General features: G+C 44.9%; 1 pseudogene; it reads right to left on the reverse strand.

Moving 5' to 3' along the window:
• Positions 1 to 426: 426 nt before the first annotated feature.
• Positions 427 to 2,650, reverse strand: LOC129047397 (phosphorylase b kinase gamma catalytic chain, skeletal muscle/heart isoform-like; annotated as a pseudogene).
• Positions 2,651 to 6,423: the final 3,773 nt, after the last annotated feature.

Here is a 6,423-nt window from a genome sequence, read left to right on the forward strand (position 1 = left end):
TTTACCACTTTTGGGCATGAGCCACCACGCCCGGCTAAAAATCCATTTTAAAAGCCCAATTTTTCACTTCTATTTGCTTCAGTGTTTTTCATCTGTTAAATGGAGTTAATAACAATAACACCTATTACATCTACCTCTGATGATTGTTTTTAGATATGTAATGAATGGCTGGATGCAGTGGCTCACACCTGTAATTCCAACAATTTGGGAGGCTGAGGTGGGAGGATCACTTGAGCGCAGGAGTAAGACCATCCTGGGCAACACAGACTGCATCTCTACTAAAAATTAAAAAAAAAAAATTAGCCCTTCATGGTAGCACACGCTTGTAGTCCCAGCCAGGAGGGAGGCTGAGGCAGGAGGATCACTTATATGTTCACTTTCCTAGCTAGTTGCTGTGAAGGAGAATGCTTTCTTCATGGCCTCATCTGTCATTTCGTGTCCCTCTGAAGAAAACTAGTTTCCACTGTGTAGCAGGCAGGCATGTAACTATCTAAAGCACAGTTCAGTCCTAAAAGGGTCTGGGAGAACAAATTATGTACTAGGTGAAGCAGTGCATTGTGGAAATCACAAAGCAAACAGTACTCCAGATAGACAAATATCAGAAGTTTCCCTTCCATTTTTTTTTCTTTTCTTTTTTTTTTTTTTTTTTTTTTTGAGACAGGGTCTTGCTCTGTTGCCCAGGCTAGAGTGCAGTGGTGATCACAGCTCACTGCAGCCTTGAGCTCCTGGGCTCAAGCAATTCTCCCACCTCAGCCTCCTGAGTAGCTGGGACTACAGGTATGCACCACCATGCCTGGCTAGTTTTTTGAATTTCTGTAGTGATGGGATCTCACTACGTTGCCCAGGCTGGTCTCGAACTCCTGGCCTCAAGCAATTGTCCCACCTCGACCTCCCAAAGTGCTGAGATTACAGGTGTGAGCCACCTCACCTGGGCCCCCTTCTCCATATGCCTCCAGAAACATGTCCCTGGAGAGTAGCCTGCTCCCACACTGTCACTGGATGTCATGGGGTCAAAAAAAATCTCCTGCAATTGTGTATCTCAGACATTTCTGTGTCTTTCATCTTCACCCTGGGACCCTAAAGGCAGAGGGCCCGAGTGTCAGTAACTCTGGGCCTCCCCTAAAGAAAAACGGAGATGGCGGCTCATCTAGGAAGTGGAGGAGCAGGGGGTTCCTGGTTCTCAGGCCACGTGTGATCTCTGCCAACCCAGGGCCTGCCCCAGCCTGCAGGTATTGCTGTGTGGTAGGAACACCTGCTTCCCTTGTGCACAGCCTTCGAGAGGGGATCGTGGCCTCAGCTCCAGGGGTTCCTGGCCAGGGCCAAGCGCTCCTTCTGCAGAGGCCTGCATGCATCTTACCCCTTTGACTTGTATTTCCATGGCTTCCCCTCCCCACCTGCCCCCCAGCCCTTCCTGACTGGCCAGCCCCTCAGTAGTCCTCCTCGGCCAGGGAGAGCAGCACGGCCTTGGGTGTGTTCTTGAAAAGGGCTGCCCAGTTCTGCTGCTGCCCCTTCTTCACCCAGGGGCCATAGATTCGGAAAGCGTAGGCATCAATGAGCCGGCACAGAGGCTGGAGGGTGTAGGGGTGGGTCTCGGATGACGATCTCCCGGGTTACCGGGTTCACCCGGCGGTACTGGTAGTAGATCCGCACTGAAGCCAGCACAGTCAGAGCGATCACCTGCAGGGCCAGGCGGAGAAGCTGGGCTGCAGCCCCCGCCCTGCTAGACCCTGCCCCTCCAGCACAGGACTCTCTGGGCTCCTTTGCCACGAAGCCTTGGGTGGCTTCTGCGGGGCCCTCCTAGTGTCCCCCACTTCCCACTTGGCCAGCATCCTCAGGGATGGAGCCAGTGGGCCGACACCTGCCATCTCTGAAGCCATCACAGGGCGGCTGGGAGGGGAGGGGTGGGTACTCTGGAAATTCACGGGGTGTAAGGACTCCTGGGAGAAGAGAAGGCTTAGAGGTTTGCACTTGGGGAGCTGGCGACAACTGCCGCAGGGCCTGGGTCAGGAGGCTTCGTACCTTGAACTTCCCCTGGAGGCTGAAGTGCCGCACTTCCTCCACCACGTACTGCTGGAAGAAGGGGTGTGCCAAGGCCTCTTCTGCTGTGCAGCAGCTCTGGGGTTGCACCAACAGGAATCGGGAGGCCTGGAAGGGGAGGAGAGGGTACCTGAGAACGTTAAGGCAGGTCCCCTCCAGCACGTCAGGAGAGGCGGGGCCTCCCTGGGCAAGGGAGCCTGGCATTGCGGCCAAGCCCAGGAGCCAGTCGGCCTCGCCTCTCACCAGGTCCTTCACGGTGTCCGAGTAATCATCCTACTGGGGTGAGCCAAACTGGTAGTTGCCACTCATGATCATCCTCAGCATCAGCATCTGCTTCCGGTGCCAGAAGGGTGGGGAGCCAGCCAGCAGCACGTACATGATGACGCCAGTGCTCCACCTGGACGTGAGAGGGCCCAGGGCCACTTACCCAGTGCCAGGGGCACCGACCCAGCCCTGCCTGCTTCCTCCCTCGCCCAGCCCAGACGGGTGATCCTCCTCCCGGCGCACTCACATGTCCCCTCCTTCTGTAGCCCGGATGGTCCTCATTCATGGAGCACTCCATGATCTCAGGGCCAGGTAACGGGGTTCTGCAGACCTCTGCAGGAACAGTCATCATCAGGACAGGTCAGCAGGGCACTCAGAAGAGGAAGTCCAGGCCAGGCGCAGTGGCTCATGTCTATAATCCCAGCACTTTGGGAGGCCGAGGCAGGCAGATCACCTGAGGCCAGGAGTTAGAGACCAGCCTGGCCAACATGGCAAAACCCCATATCTACTAAAAATACAGAAATTAGCTGGGTGTGGTGGCACATGCCTGTAGTCCCAGCTACTCAGGAGGCTGAGGTAGGAGAATCACTGGAACCTGGGAGGCAGAGGTTGCAGTGAGCAGAGGTTGCAGTCAGCCAAGATCGCCCCACCACACTCCAGCCTGGGTGACAGACTGAGACTCTGTCTCAAAAAACAAAACAAAACAAAACAAAAAGTGGAGTCAGCCGAAATACATTTTCAAGTGTAAATATTTTTTTTTGTTAAAAGTTGATGAGATCCTTCTTAATAATATATGCCTCATATTAATGGCAGGTGTTTTTAATATAGTTGCTTCTGATCTCCTGAGCACACCCAGCGTCAGTGACTGCCCTGAAACAGCATACCAAATGTGTGTTTGTGTTTGCCAGTATTCTTCCGGTGAAAGGGTCCAAAACTTTTGCTAGATTTTCAAGGAGTCTATAATTCCCACTGTCCCCTAACACCACAAAAATCTTTTTTAGGCTCTAGAAAAGAAATAATCTAAAAATGATTTTTAATTGCTAAACTTAAGTAACTGAATATGTGTATTTAAGCAACTTAATATTATTCAACAATATAACTGTGATTGTAAATACGTTAAATTAGAAATAAGAGAGAATTAAATATCTATTCCTACTTACATAACTCATCTATAAAATGTTTATTTTACTTTATCCTTGGGAAGGAGCAAGTAATTTTGCCACCTAAATTATTATTTAAATAACTCTAGGGGGAAAATAAGAGACTGCAGAGAAAACATGCGATGATGTTTCAAAATCTTCTTTTAGGCCAGGCACAGTGGCTCACACCTGTAATCCCAGCACTTTGGGAGGCCAAGGCAGGCAGATCACAAGATCAGGAGTTCGAAACCAGCCTGGCCAACATAGTGAAACCCTGTCTCTACTAAAAATACAAAAATTAACTGGGCATGGTGGTGCATGCCTGTAATCCCAGCTACTTGGTAGGCTGAGGCAGGAGAATTGCTTGAACCCAGGAGGCAGAGGTTGCAGTGAGCCAATATCGTGTCACTGAACTCCAGCCTGGGTGACAGAGCAGGACTCCATCTCAAAGAAAAAGAAAAAATCTTCTTTTAAATTCAAAATTTAAATATTAAAAATCCCTGTATAGTAAAACTGCTATGTTTTTGGAAAAACAATCCCCTGCCTTACATGCCTTCAACTGTATCATATCTAAAGGAACAAAATTTAGTGATTTAGCACATTTAAAGTAAAGCATGCTAAAAGCTTCAATTAAAGGCAAATGCGTAGCTTTCACAATTAAATTACTAAGGTATGTGCCCTAAATAAAAAAAAATTACAGTAAAATTTGCTAAAGCTAATTTATTTCCCAAATTACTGTCGTAATTACACTAAATCACTATGAAAATAAATATGCTGTGCGATTGTCTTGTGAAAGTCTGTTCAAAGTTCTAAACCTGCTAAATGTGTGTACTTTCTAAAAGAAATCTGCAATATTTAACAGCTAAGATACTGTAAGTTTTTTAGCCTTGTGAAAATAATCTGACCAAATATACTCAAATACTGTGAAAAAATGTTCATTCATGCATATTTAAAATGAATTTTTTGAAGTCTCTCACCAGTAAAAATATCTTTCAAATTTTGAATTTTTAAACTAACACTTCACTTCTAATCATCTTTATTAATTTTTAAAAAATCAAAACAAACAATTGTGCTTACAGTATAGAAAATGTAAGGAGATCACTTTTTGTCTTCATATTTACTATTTTTTTCCAAGTAAAACCTTTTATTAAATGGCTGGAAAAACCATTTAAGTTATATCATTGCCTGTCTGCTTTTTAATAGGAAACTCTTACCCACACACATATAGTAGTAAAGCTTACAAACCTACCAGCAAAATTAAAAACCCAGACAAAGTAATGGAAAAAGCCTAGTAAAACAAGAAAAACAAAATGGTTACAACATAACCTGAATATGAAACTGAATCCCCAAAGATTTAGCTCCTTCTAGGGTTGTCTTTCTAAGGTTAAAGTTCTTGCAAGCCACACCCCTTCATGTGACCAATAAGATTAGAGCCGCCACAGAAGGATGGCCTAGTCAGGTTCTACGTTGCTGCATTACACGTGACCCACATTTGGAGTGTAATAAAAGACAATCATGTTTCATTTAAATTACGTGTGATGGTCTTTCGTAAAGAACACATTAAACAAGTAGATTTACATATTTTTGCTCCAGTGGTTAGCAGGTCACTATGTGCAAAATTTTCCAAAGGAATTTCACTTAAATAATTTCAAAGATCGGCGGGGCGCGGTGGCTCATGCCTGTAATCCCCGCACTTTGGGAGGCCGAGGCAGGTGGATCACGAGGTCAGGAGATCGAGACCATCCTGGCTAACACAGTGAAACCCCATCTCTACTAAAAATACAAAAAAGTAGCTGGGCGTGGTGGCGGGCGCCTGTAGTCCCAGCTGCTCGGGAGGCTGAGGCAGGAGAATGGCATGAACCTGGGAGGCGGAGGTTGCAGTGAGCCAAGATCGCGCCACTGCACTCCAACCTGGGTGACAGAGCAAGACTCAGTCTCAAAAAAAAAAAAAAATTCAAAGATCAATAAAAATTTCCAAAAATTTTGAGTAATAATGGCTGCCAACATCTTGTTCTGCCAAGTAAGAGTATCAAAACCAAACATAAACAAAACTCCAACTACTATCATTATACTTTCATGAAAGGACACTTGAATAAAGACTAAAAGATACAACTGAGTAAGTTTAATTTTTTAAAACAACCTGAAATTTTCAGAAAATTGTCTTTATTTCTATTTAGATCAATGAAAACTCTTGTCATGTATCAAGAATTCTGAGGATCTACCTTTGAAATTTGTATTTTTAGTCATTTACTTATAAAGTTTTCCCAAGATGACTGATGGAGAAGGCTAAAAAGAACAGAAAAATAAATTAACATAAAGGAAAGAGAGACTAGGGTTTGCCCCAACTTGGAGCAAGGTGTCTATTGTCATAATTGGTACCAACGATAGACATCAGTTCTGAAAAAGAGTCACCAATCAAATGTGACTTTAAGTAAAGGGTACAAGGAAGATCAAGGAAAAAGGAGGCAGATACAACTTCAAGAAGGATGTCTAGCAAAAAAAAAAAAAAAAAGAGATGGCCCTTCTCTTACTGGGGATCACTTCCTTTAAGAGATCAGCAATCTGGATATGACCAACTCTTCTCCCCTTTCCTTTACAAACCCTGGCTGAATTTTCTTTGATTTCAGAGGTCACCATTTCTGTGGCTTCCAACCACCCAGTAACCTTCATACAGGGCTGCAAGATATATTCTCTAAGGATACAAGAAGCACTTAGATAGCTCCGTACTTTCTTTGTCAGAAACAGGTAATTACTGGATAGCTGCTAAGAACAGCATCCACTTCTCCAGATCTGACCTTGAGACGAATTATAGCTGACTGGACAAGTTCAGCTAGTCTTCAGATTTAAACCACACAATCTAATTCTTCAGATTTAAACCACACAATCTAATTCTTGTTTTAAGTCCCTCTAAAATAGAATTGTTCTAGGGCTCTTGACATAACAGAAAGGCACATTTTCAGATATCTACACATATATTTTAATT

This window comes from Pongo abelii, chromosome 6 (genome assembly GCF_028885655.2).
Source record: "Pongo abelii isolate AG06213 chromosome 6, NHGRI_mPonAbe1-v2.0_pri, whole genome shotgun sequence".
In the NCBI taxonomy this organism is placed as follows: Eukaryota; Metazoa; Chordata; class Mammalia; order Primates; family Hominidae; genus Pongo; species Pongo abelii.